The sequence below is a fragment of the Cetorhinus maximus genome, unplaced genomic scaffold (assembly GCF_964194155.1).
Source record: "Cetorhinus maximus unplaced genomic scaffold, sCetMax3.hap1.1 HAP1_SCAFFOLD_713, whole genome shotgun sequence".
Classification (NCBI taxonomy): domain Eukaryota; kingdom Metazoa; phylum Chordata; class Chondrichthyes; order Lamniformes; family Cetorhinidae; genus Cetorhinus; species Cetorhinus maximus.
The window spans coordinates 172,501-185,838 of NW_027596655.1; positions in this window are offsets into that span (position 1 = coordinate 172,501).

Below are 13,338 nucleotides of genomic sequence, written 5' to 3' on the forward strand. Positions count from 1 at the left end.
CATGTTGGCGCTCGCACGACTAGGAAATGCCGACTGGCGTGCGTCGCCTGCGTTCAAAACGGTTCTGGGCACGCACACAGTGCTGACTCTGCCCATGTCAAACACTACAGTGTGCAACCCAAGGGGACTGAGGCACCCCGCCCGCCCCCTAGGTGCCTGTGAACAGGCTTTGTATTTTTATTTTTCATCATCAAGTACACCGCCAGGTGACACTTTGTGATTTTTTTTGCTCATAAATACAGTTTTCTTATTTGTAAAACATCGGAAGCAACATGTTGGCGCTCGCACGGCTAGGAAATGCCGACTGGCGTGCGTCGCCTGCGTTCACATCGGTTCTGGGCACGCACACAGTGCTGACTCTGCCCATGTCAAACACTACAGTGTGCAACCCAAGGGGACTCAGGCACCCCGCCCGCCCCCTAGGTGCCTGCGAACAGGCTTTGTATTTTTATTTCTCATCATCAAGTACACCGCCAGGTGAAACTTTGTGATTTTTTGTTTTGCTGCTCATAAATACAATTTTCTTATTTGTAAAACAACGGAAGCAACCTGTTGGCGCTCGCACGGAGAGGAAATGCCGACCGGCGTGCGTCGCCTGCGTTCAAAAGGGTTCTGGGCACGCACACAGTGTTGACTCTGTCCATGTCAAACACTCTATAGTGTGCAACCCAAGGGGACTCAGGCACCCCCGCCCCAAAGGTGCCTGTGAACAGACTTTGTATTTTTATTTTTCATCATCAAGTACACCGCCAGGTGACACTTTGTGATTTTTTTTGTTCATAAATACACATGTATATATATATTTGACACTTTGTCATTTTGTCTGTTCTTTTCGCCACACGCCATGTTTATTAAACCAGGGTTACCACCGGTCTGGACCCTGGCCGATATTTCAGACCGACAACGGAGTTCGGAAAGCCCGCACAAATTCATCTTAAATCCTCATATAGGACTTCCGAGAGCTCTTTGAAAGGTATTCTATTTGAAAACGCTTACCACCCTCAAAGTCGCACTTTTCTGGGCATTTTTAAAGTGTGACCGTTGTCTGAAAATGTTCTGAAAATCGTGTCCCCGAAAATCTCCGGGTACCCCGCCAACCTCCCCTGCCAACAATTGCAACCGTAAGGTCGGGCGGTAGGCCTACCGTCCAGGAGGCCCCAAAGCCCGCAAAACGCCATTTTGCCATTTTCTCATCGGGACTTCCGAGGGGAACTCATTAACGAGCTCCAGGAGTGGTATGCCAGAAATTGCAACTTGACCCGTCGCCGGGCACACCCGCTACTCTCTGCGGGAATACCCCCACCGGGTGCCGGGTAAAGGCCTCGGATCTGACCTCATGGACTTCCGTCTGCGCACGGATTTTGCTCTCGCGGGCCCAAGAGCCACTTTCCACGGCCTACCAACGCAATCCGAAGTGCATTGGCCAACCATTACAACGGGAAACACTTTGCCTCTCCGCCAGAGACTAAGTCCAATTGGTTAACCATTTCTCAGGAAAACACTTTGCCTCTCTGCCAGAGACTAAGTCCAATTGGTTAACCATTTCTCATGGCCGCAATTTGCCTGCTGTTCACAGACTAAGTCCAATTGGTTAACCATTTCTCAGGAAAACACTTTGCCTCTCTGCCAGAGACTAAGTCCAATTGGTTAACCATTTCTCAGGAAAACGCTTTGCCTCTCTGCCAGAGACTAAGTCCAATTGGTTAACCATTTCTCTTGAAAACACTTTGCCTCTCTGCCAGAGACTAAGTCCAATTGGTTATCCATTTCTCGTGAAAACACTTTGCCTCTCTGCCAGAGACTAAGTCCAATTGGTTAACCATTTCTCGTGAATACACTTTGTCTCTCTGCCAGAGACTAAGTCCAATTGGTTAACCATTTCTCGTGAAAACACTTTGTCTCTCCGCCAGAGACTAAGTCCAATTGGTTAATCATTTCTCAAGGCCACAATTTGCCTGCCGTTCAGAGACCAAGTCCAATTGGTTAACCATTTCTCTTGAAAACACTTTGCCTCTCTGCCAGAGACTAAGTCCAATTGGTTAACCATTTCTCGTGAAAACACTTTGTCTCTCCTCCAGAGACTAAGTCCAATTGGTTAATCATTTCTCAAGGCCACAATTTGCCTGCCGTTCAGAGACCAAGTCCAATTGGTTAACCATTTCTCTTGAAAACACTTTGCCTCTCTGCCAGAGACTAAGTCCAATTGGTTAACCATTTCTCTTGAAAACACTTTGTCTCTCCGCCAGAGACTAAGTCCAATTGGTTAACCATTTCTCGTGAAAACACTTTGCCTCTCTGCCAGAGACTAAGTCCAATTGGTTAACCATTTCTCGTGAAAACACTTTGCCTCTCTGCCAGAGACTAAGTCCAATTGGTTATCCATTTCTCTTGAAAACACTTTGTCTCTCCGCCAGAGACTAAGTCCAATTGGTTAACCATTTCTCGTGAAAACACTTTGCCTCTCTGCCAGAGACTAAGTCCAATTGGTTAACCATTTCTCGTGAAAACACTTTGCCTCTCTGCCAGAGACTAAGTCCAATTGGTTAACCATTTCTCGTGAAAATACTTGGTCTCTCCGCCAGAGACTAAGTCCAATTGGTTAATCATTTCTCAAGGCCACAATTTGCCTGCCGTTCAGAGAAAAAGTCCAATTGGTTATCCGTTTCTCTGGAAAACACTTTGTCTCTCCGCCAGAGACGAAGTCCAATTGGTTAACCATTTCTCTTGAAAACACTTTGCCTCTCTGCCAGAGACTAAGTCCAATTGGTTAACCATTTCTCGTGAAAACACTTTGTCTCTCTGCCAGAGACTAAGTCCAATTGGTTAACCATTTCTCAGGGGCTCACCGAGGGCAATCTGTAACGTCTCGCGGGCCCGGGGGCCCCTTTGCACGGCCTGCCAATGCAATCCGAGCCGCACTGTCCTTCGTTTGGTTAACCATTTCTCAGGGGCACACCGAGGGCACCCTGCATTGTCTCGCGGGCCCGGAGGCCACTTTGCACGGCCTGCCAACGCAATGCGAGGTGCTTCGCCCTTGGCCGCCTTCCCGGCCGGCTTCGGGACGTTTCGGGGGCTCTCACCGGGGCAAATCCGGTCCCCCGGGCGATTAGGAGGCCTCCCCGGGCAGGCCCGGGCTTCAGGCCGCCGCTTTTCCATCCCGGCCGAAAGAGGCGAAAAATGCCGAAAATGGCCAAAAATGGCCGCCGGCAGGGCCTCTCGGTCGGTTTGGCGGCAGCCTGGGTCGGTCCCTGCAGACCTGGAGGCTCGAGAAGGTTTTTGGCGATGTCGACCGATTCTCGATTTGCCACCTCCTACTATTCTGCAGGTACCCCGCCAACCTCCCCTGCCGACAATTCCAACCGTAAGGTCGGGCGGTAGTCCTACCGACGAAGAGGCCCCAAAGCCCGCAAAACGCCATTTTGCCCTTTCCTCATCGGGACTTCCGAGGGGAACTCATTAACCAGCTCCAGGAGTGGTATGCCAGAAATTGCAACTTGACCCGTCGCCGGGCACACCCGCTACTCTCTGCGGGAATACCCCCACCGGGTGCCGGGTAAAGGCCTCGGATCTGACCTCATGGACTTCCGTCTGTGCACGGATTTTGCTCTCGCGGGCCCAAGAGCCTCATTGCCCGGCCTGCCAATGCAACCCGAGGTCCATTGGCCTCATTGGTTAATTATTTCTCGAGAAAACACTTTGCCTCTCCGCCAGAGACTAAGTCCAATTGGTTAATCATTTCTCAAGGCCACAATTTGCCTGCCGTTCAGAGACTAAGTCCAATTGGTTAACCATTTCTCTTGAAAACACTTTGCCTCTCTGCCAGAGACTAAGTCCAATTGGTTAACCATTTCTCTTGAAAACACTTTGCCTCTCTGCCAGAGACTAAGTCCAATTGGTTAACCATTTCTCGTGAAAACACTTTGCCTCTCTGCCAGAGACTAAGTCCAATTGGTTATCCATTTCTCTGGAAAACACTTTGTCTCTCCGCCAGAGACTAAGTCCAATTGGTTAACCATTTCTCTTGAAAACACTTTGCCTCTCTGCCAGAGACTAAGTTCAATTGGTTAACCATTTCTCGTGAAAACACTTTGTCTCTCTGCCAGAGACTAAGTCCAATTGGTTAACCATTTCTCAGGGGCTCACCGAGGGCAATCTGTAACGTCTCGCGGGCCCGGGGGCCCCTTTGCACGGCCTGCCAATGCAATCCGAGCCGCACTGTCCTTCGTTTGGTTAACCATTTCTCAGGGGCACACCGAGGGCACCCTGCATTGTCTCGCGGGCCCGGAGGCCACTTTGCACGGCCTGCCAACGCAATGCGAGGTGCTTCGCCCTTGGCCGCCTTCCCGGCCGGCTTCGGGACGTTTCGGGGGCTCTCACCGGGGCAAATCCGGTCCCCCGGGCGATTAGGAGGCCTCCCCGGGCAGGCCCGGGCTTCAGGCCGCCGCTTTTCCATCCCGGCCGAAAGAGGCGAAAAATGCCGAAAATGGCCAAAAATGGCCGCCGGCAGGGCCTCTCGGTCGGTTTGGCGGCAGCCTGGGTCGGTCCCTGCAGACCTGGAGGCTCGAGAAGGTTTTTGGCGATGTCGACCGATTCTCGATTTGCCACCTCCTACTATTCTGCAGGTACCCCGCCAACCTCCCCTGCCGACAATTCCAACCGTAAGGTCGGGCGGTAGTCCTACCGACGAAGAGGCCCCAAAGCCCGCAAAACGCCATTTTGCCCTTTCCTCATCGGGACTTCCGAGGGGAACTCATTAACCAGCTCCAGGAGTGGTATGCCAGAAATTGCAACTTGACCCGTCGCCGGGCACACCCGCTACTCTCTGCGGGAATACCCCCACCGGGTGCCGGGTAAAGGCCTCGGATCTGACCTCATGGACTTCCGTCTGTGCACGGATTTTGCTCTCGCGGGCCCAAGAGCCTCATTGCCCGGCCTGCCAATGCAACCCGAGGTCCATTGGCCTCATTGGTTAATTATTTCTCGAGAAAACACTTTGCCTCTCCGCCAGAGACTAAGTCCAATTGGTTAATCATTTCTCAAGGCCACAATTTGCCTGCCGTTCAGAGACTAAGTCCAATTGGTTAACCATTTCTCTTGAAAACACTTTGCCTCTCTGCCAGAGACTAAGTCCAATTGGTTAACCATTTCTCTTGAAAACACTTTGCCTCTCTGCCAGAGACTAAGTCCAATTGGTTAACCATTTCTCGTGAAAACACTTTGCCTCTCTGCCAGAGACTAAGTCCAATTGGTTATCCATTTCTCTGGAAAACACTTTGTCTCTCCGCCAGAGACTAAGTCCAATTGGTTAACCATTTCTCTTGAAAACACTTTGCCTCTCTGCCAGAGACTAAGTTCAATTGGTTAACCATTTCTCGTGAAAACACTTTGTCTCTCTGCCAGAGACTAAGTCCAATTGGTTAACCATTTCTCAGGGGCTCACCGAGGGCAATCTGTAACGTCTCGCGGGCCCGGGGGCCCCTTTGCACGGCCTGCCAATGCAATCCGAGCCGCACTGTCCTTCGTTTGGTTAACCATTTCTCAGGGGCACACCGAGGGCACCCTGCATTGTCTCGCGGGCCCGGAGGCCACTTTGCACGGCCTGCCAACGCAATGCGAGGTGCTTCGCCCTTGGCCGCCTTCCCGGCCGGCTTCGGGACGTTTCGGGGGCTCTCACCGGGGCAAATCCGGTCCCCCGGGCGATTAGGAGGCCTCCCCGGGCAGGCCCGGGCTTCAGGCCGCCGCTTTTCCATCCCGGCCGAAAGAGGCGAAAAATGCCGAAAATGGCCAAAAATGGCCGCCGGCAGGGCCTCTCGGTCGGTTTGGCGGCAGCCTGGGTCGGTCCCTGCAGACCTGGAGGCTCGAGAAGGTTTTTGGCGATGTCGACCGATTCTCGATTTGCCACCTCCTACTATTCTGCAGGTACCCCGCCAACCTCCCCTGCCGACAATTCCAACCGTAAGGTCGGGCGGTAGTCCTACCGACGAAGAGGCCCCAAAGCCCGCAAAACGCCATTTTGCCCTTTCCTCATCGGGACTTCCGAGGGGAACTCATTAACCAGCTCCAGGAGTGGTATGCCAGAAATTGCAACTTGACCCGTCGCCGGGCACACCCGCTACTCTCTGCGGGAATACCCCCACCGGGTGCCGGGTAAAGGCCTCGGATCTGACCTCATGGACTTCCGTCTGTGCACGGATTTTGCTCTCGCGGGCCCAAGAGCCTCATTGCCCGGCCTGCCAATGCAACCCGAGGTCCATTGGCCTCATTGGTTAATTATTTCTCGAGAAAACACTTTGCCTCTCCGCCAGAGACTAAGTCCAATTGGTTAATCATTTCTCAAGGCCACAATTTGCCTGCCGTTCAGAGACTAAGTCCAATTGGTTAACCATTTCTCTTGAAAACACTTTGCCTCTCTGCCAGAGACTAAGTCCAATTGGTTAACCATTTCTCTTGAAAACACTTTGCCTCTCTGCCAGAGACTAAGTCCAATTGGTTAACCATTTCTCGTGAAAACACTTTGCCTCTCTGCCAGAGACTAAGTCCAATTGGTTATCCATTTCTCTGGAAAACACTTTGTCTCTCCGCCAGAGACTAAGTCCAATTGGTTAACCATTTCTCTTGAAAACACTTTGCCTCTCTGCCAGAGACTAAGTCCAATTGGTTAACCATTTCTCGTGAAAACACTTTGTCTCTCTGCCAGAGACTAAGTCCAATTGGTTAACCATTTCTCAGGGGCTCACCGAGGGCAATCTGTAACGTCTCGCGGGCCCGGGGGCCCCTTTGCACGGCCTGCCAATGCAATCCGAGCCGCACTGTCCTTCGTTTGGTTAACCATTTCTCAGGGGCACACCGAGGGCACCCTGCATTGTCTCGCGGGCCCGGAGGCCACTTTGCACGGCCTGCCAACGCAATGCGAGGTGCTTCGCCCTTGGCCGCCTTCCCGGCCGGCTTCGGGACGTTTCGGGGGCTCTCACCGGGGCAAATCCGGTCCCCCGGGCGATTAGGAGGCCTCCCCGGGCAGGCCCGGGCTTCAGGCCGCCGCTTTTCCATCCCGGCCGAAAGAGGCGAAAAATGCCGAAAATGGCCAAAAATGGCCGCCGGCAGGGCCTCTCGGTCGGTTTGGCGGCAGCCTGGGTCGGTCCCTGCAGACCTGGAGGCTCGAGAAGGTTTTTGGCGATGTCGACCGATTCTCGATTTGCCACCTCCTACTATTCTGCAGGTACCCCGCCAACCTCCCCTGCCGACAATTCCAACCGTAAGGTCGGGCGGTAGTCCTACCGACGAAGAGGCCCCAAAGCCCGCAAAACGCCATTTTGCCCTTTCCTCATCGGGACTTCCGAGGGGAACTCATTAACCAGCTCCAGGAGTGGTATGCCAGAAATTGCAACTTGACCCGTCGCCGGGCACACCCGCTACTCTCTGCGGGAATACCCCCACCGGGTGCCGGGTAAAGGCCTCGGATCTGACCTCATGGACTTCCGTCTGTGCACGGATTTTGCTCTCGCGGGCCCAAGAGCCTCATTGCCCGGCCTGCCAATGCAACCCGAGGTCCATTGGCCTCATTGGTTAATTATTTCTCGAGAAAACACTTTGCCTCTCCGCCAGAGACTAAGTCCAATTGGTTAATCATTTCTCAAGGCCACAATTTGCCTGCCGTTCAGAGACTAAGTCCAATTGGTTAACCATTTCTCTTGAAAACACTTTGCCTCTCTGCCAGAGACTAAGTCCAATTGGTTAACCATTTCTCTTGAAAACACTTTGCCTCTCTGCCAGAGACTAAGTCCAATTGGTTAACCATTTCTCGTGAAAACACTTTGCCTCTCTGCCAGAGACTAAGTCCAATTGGTTATCCATTTCTCTGGAAAACACTTTGTCTCTCCGCCAGAGACTAAGTCCAATTGGTTAACCATTTCTCTTGAAAACACTTTGCCTCTCTGCCAGAGACTAAGTCCAATTGGTTAACCATTTCTCGTGAAAACACTTTGTCTCTCTGCCAGAGACTAAGTCCAATTGGTTAACCATTTCTCGTGAAAATACTTGGTCTCTCCGCCAGAGACTAAGTCCAATTGGTTAATCATTTCTCAAGGCCACAATTTGCCTGCCGTTCAGAGAAAAAGTCCAATTGGTTATCCGTTTCTCTGGAAAACACTTTGTCTCTCCGCCAGAGACGAAGTCCAATTGGTTAACCATTTCTCTTGAAAACACTTTGCCTCTCTGCCAGAGACTAAGTCCAATTGGTTAACCATTTCTCGTGAAAACACTTTGTCTCTCTGCCAGAGACTAAGTCCAATTGGTTAACCATTTCTCAGGGGCTCACCGAGGGCAATCTGTAACGTCTCGCGGGCCCGGGGGCCCCTTTGCACGGCCTGCCAATGCAATCCGAGCCGCACTGTCCTTCGTTTGGTTAACCATTTCTCAGGGGCACACCGAGGGCACCCTGCATTGTCTCGCGGGCCCGGAGGCCACTTTGCACGGCCTGCCAACGCAATGCGAGGTGCTTCGCCCTTGGCCGCCTTCCCGGCCGGCTTCGGGACGTTTCGGGGGCTCTCACCGGGGCAAATCCGGTCCCCCGGGCGATTAGGAGGCCTCCCCGGGCAGGCCCGGGCTTCAGGCCGCCGCTTTTCCATCCCGGCCGAAAGAGGCGAAAAATGCCGAAAATGGCCAAAAATGGCCGCCGGCAGGGCCTCTCGGTCGGTTTGGCGGCAGCCTGGGTCGGTCCCTGCAGACCTGGAGGCTCGAGAAGGTTTTTGGCGATGTCGACCGATTCTCGATTTGCCACCTCCTACTATTCTGCAGGTACCCCGCCAACCTCCCCTGCCGACAATTCCAACCGTAAGGTCGGGCGGTAGTCCTACCGACGAAGAGGCCCCAAAGCCCGCAAAACGCCATTTTGCCCTTTCCTCATCGGGACTTCCGAGGGGAACTCATTAACCAGCTCCAGGAGTGGTATGCCAGAAATTGCAACTTGACCCGTCGCCGGGCACACCCGCTACTCTCTGCGGGAATACCCCCACCGGGTGCCGGGTAAAGGCCTCGGATCTGACCTCATGGACTTCCGTCTGTGCACGGATTTTGCTCTCGCGGGCCCAAGAGCCTCATTGCCCGGCCTGCCAATGCAACCCGAGGTCCATTGGCCTCATTGGTTAATTATTTCTCGAGAAAACACTTTGCCTCTCCGCCAGAGACTAAGTCCAATTGGTTAATCATTTCTCAAGGCCACAATTTGCCTGCCGTTCAGAGACTAAGTCCAATTGGTTAACCATTTCTCTTGAAAACACTTTGCCTCTCTGCCAGAGACTAAGTCCAATTGGTTAACCATTTCTCTTGAAAACACTTTGCCTCTCTGCCAGAGACTAAGTCCAATTGGTTAACCATTTCTCGTGAAAACACTTTGCCTCTCTGCCAGAGACTAAGTCCAATTGGTTATCCATTTCTCTGGAAAACACTTTGTCTCTCCGCCAGAGACTAAGTCCAATTGGTTAACCATTTCTCTTGAAAACACTTTGCCTCTCTGCCAGAGACTAAGTTCAATTGGTTAACCATTTCTCAGGAAAACGCTTTGCCTCTCTGCCAGAGACTAAGTCCAATTGGTTAACCATTTCTCAGGAAAACACTTTGCCTCTCTGCCAGAGACTAAGTCCAATTGGTTATCCATTTCTCGTGAAAACACTTTGCCTCTCTGCCAGAGACTAAGTCCAATTGGTTAACCATTTCTCTTGAAAACACTTTGCCTCTCTGCCAGAGACGAAGTCCAATTGGTTAACCATTTCTCGTGAAAACACTTTGCCTCTCCGCCAGAGACTAAGTCCAATTGGTTAATCATTTCTCAAGGCCACAATTTGCCTGCCGTTCAGAGACCAAGTCCAATTGGTTAACCATTTCTCTTGAAAACACTTTGCCTCTCTGCCAGAGACCAAGTCCAATTGGTTAACCATTTCTCTTGAAAACACTTTGTCTCTCCGCCAGAGACTAAGTCCAATTGGTTAACCATTTCTCTTGAAAACACTTTGCCTCTCTGCCAGAGACGAAGTCCAATTGGTTAACCATTTCTCGTGAAAACACTTTGCCTCTCTGCCAGAGACTAAGTCCAATTGGTTATCCATTTCTCTTGAAAACACTTTGTCTCTCCGCCAGAGACAAAGTCCAATTGGTTAACCATTTCTCTGGAAAACACTTTGCCTCTCTGCCAGAGACTAAGTCCAATTGGTTAACCATTTCTCTTGAAAACACTTTGCCTCTCTGCCAGAGACTAAGTCCAATTGGTTAACCATTTCTCTTGAAAACACTTTGCCTCTCCGCCAGAGACTAAGTCCAATTGGTTAATCATTTCTCTTGAAAACACTTTGCCTCTCCGCCAGAGACTAAGTCCAATTGGTTAACCATTTCTCGTGAAAACACTTTGCCTCTCTGCCAGAGACTAAGTCCAATTGGTTAACCATTTCTCTTGAAAACACTTTGCCTCTCTGCCAGAGACTAAGTCCAATTGGTTAACCATTTCTCTTGAAAACACTTTGTCTCTCTGCCAGAGACTAAGTCCAATTGGTTAACCATTTCTCAGGGGCACACCGAGGGCAACCTGTAACGTCTCGCGGGCCCGGGGGCCCCTTTGCACGGCCTGCCAATGCAATCCGAGGCGCACTGTCCTTCGTTTGGTTAACCATTTCTCAGGGGCACACCGAGGGCACCCTGCATTGTCTCGCGGGCCCGGAGGCCACTTTGCACGGCCTGCCAATGCAATCCGAGGTCCTTCGCCCTTGGCCGCCTTCCCGGCCGGCTTCGGGACGTTTCGGGGGCTCTCACCGGGGCAAATCCGGTCCCCCGGGCGATTATGAGGCCTCCCCGGGCAGGCCCGGGCTTCAGGCCGCAGCTTTTCCATCCCGGCCGAAAGAGGCGAAAAATGCCGAAAATGGCCAAAAATGGCCGCCGGCAGGGCCTGTCGGTCGGTTTGGCGGCAGCCTGGGTCGGTCCCTGCAGACCTGGAGGCTCGAGAAGGTTTTTGGCGATGTCGACCGATTCTCGATTTGCCACCTCCTACTATTCTGCAGGTACCCCGCCAACCTCCCCTGCCAACAATTCCAACCGTAAGGTCGGGCGGTAGTCCTACCGTCCAGGAGGCCCTAAAAGCCCGCAAAACGCCATTTTGCCCTTTCCTCATCGGGACTTCCGAGGGGAACTCATGAACCAGCTCCAGGAGTGGCATGCCAGAAATTGCAACTTGACCCGTCGCCGGGCAGATTCGCTACTCTCTGCGGGAATACCCCCACCGGGTGCCGGGTAAAGGCCTCGGATCTGACCTCATGGACTTCCGTCTGTGCACGGATTTTGCTCTCGCGGGCCCAAGAGCCACATTGCCCGGCCTGCCAATGCAACCCGAGGTCCATTGGCCTCATTGGTTAATTATTTCTCGAGAAAACACTTTGCCTCTCTGCCAGAGACTAAGTCCAATTGGTTAACCATTTCTCAGGGGCACAGTTTGCCTGCCGTTCAGAGACGAAGTCCAATTGGTTAACCATTTCTCAGGAAAACACTTTGCCTCTCTGCCAGAGACTAAGTCCAATTGGTTAACCATTTCTCGTGAAAACACTTTGCCTCTCCGCCAGAGACTTAGTCCAATTGGTTAACCATTTCTCAGGGGCACACCGAGGGCAATCTGTAACGTCTCGCGGGCCCGGGGGCCCCTTTGCACGGCCAGCCAATGCAATCCGAGGCGCACTGTCCTTCGTTTGGTTAACCATTTCTCAGGGGCACACCGAGGGCACCCTGCATTGTCTCGCGGGCCCGGAGGCCACTTTGCACGGCCTGCCAATGCAATCGGAGGTGCTTCGCCCTTGGCCGCCTTCCCGGCCGGCTTCGGGACGTTTCCGGGGCTCTCACCGGGGCAAATCCGGTCCCCCGGGCGATTAGGAGGCTTCCCCGGGCAGGCCCGGGCTTCAGTCCGCCGCTTTTCCATCCCGGCCGAAAGAGGCGAAAAATGCCGAAAATGGCCAAAAATGGCCGCCGGCAGGGCCTGTCGGTCGGTTTGGCGGCAGCCTGGGTCGGTCCCTGCAGACCTGGAGGCTCGAGAAGGCGTTTGGCGATGTCGACCGATTCTCGATTTGCCACCTCCTACTATTCTGCAGGTACCCCGCCAACCTCCCCTGCCGACAATTCCAACCGTAAGGTCGGGCGGTAGTCCTACCGACGAAGAGGCCCCAAAGCCCGCAAAACGCCATTTTGCCCTTTCCTCATCGGGACTTCCGAGGGGAACTCATGAACCAGCTCCAGGAGTGGCATGCCAGAAATTGCAACTTGACCCGTCGCCGGGCAGATTCGCTGCTCTCTGCGGGAATACCCCCACCGGGCGCCGGGTAAGAGCCTCGGATCTGACCTCATGGGCTTCCGTCCTCGCACGGATTTTGCTCTCCCGGGCCCAGGGGCCACTTTCCCCGGCCTTGCGAAGGCAATCGGAGGTGCTTCGCCCTCGAAACCGCCTTCCCGGCCGGCTTCGGGACGTTTCCGGGGCAAATCCGGTCCCGCGGGCGAAGGGGAGCCTTCCCCGGGCACGCCCGGGCTTCAGGCCGCCGCTTTCCGTGACCTACCGAAAGACGCGAAAAATGCCGAAAATGGCCAAAAATGGCCGCCCGGCACGGCCTCGCGGTCGGTTTGGGGGCAGCCTGGGTCGGTCCCTGCAGACCTGGAGGCTCGAGAAGGCACTTGGCGATGTCGACCGATTCTCGATTTGCCACCTCCTACTATTCTGCAGGTACCCCGCCAACCTCCCCAGCCAACAAATCGCAAATGCCGATCGGCGGGTGACCGTCCGGTAGTCATGCCGACGAAGAGGCACCTAGGCCCCGCAAACGCTTCCAAATCCGACCCCATCCCGGACCGGTTCTTTTTTAAAAAAGGCTCCCAGGACTCCGGATTTTTTCCTGCCGCACTCGGGACCACCCGACGGACACGAAACCGGGAACCTTTCCCCGGTCCGACCCTCCTCGGCCCGGCCAGCCGACGTCGAAGCGGCCGACTGGTTAATGATTTCACCCTGCTCCGACTTGACGCGTTTTCCAACCGCGCATGCGCGGCTCTGCCTCCCGAACCGCCCCCTCACGTGAGGGCTCTGGGTCCGCCCCCCGGCAGCCATTTCCTCCTGCCGGTCCGTTATTTTACGCCGTTTTTCGCCCTCCAGCCCTGCCGGAATGCTGCCTGCTCGCTGGTTAACCATTTCGCTCCCTGCACTTCGGCTTCTGCCCTGCTGGGGAAGCCCGCTGCTGCCTCTAACCGTACTCACGGGCGGGCGGCTCTGCTGCGCGGCCTCCGGCCACGCCCCCTCACCTGGTTTGCTGGGAACCCGCCCCCGGC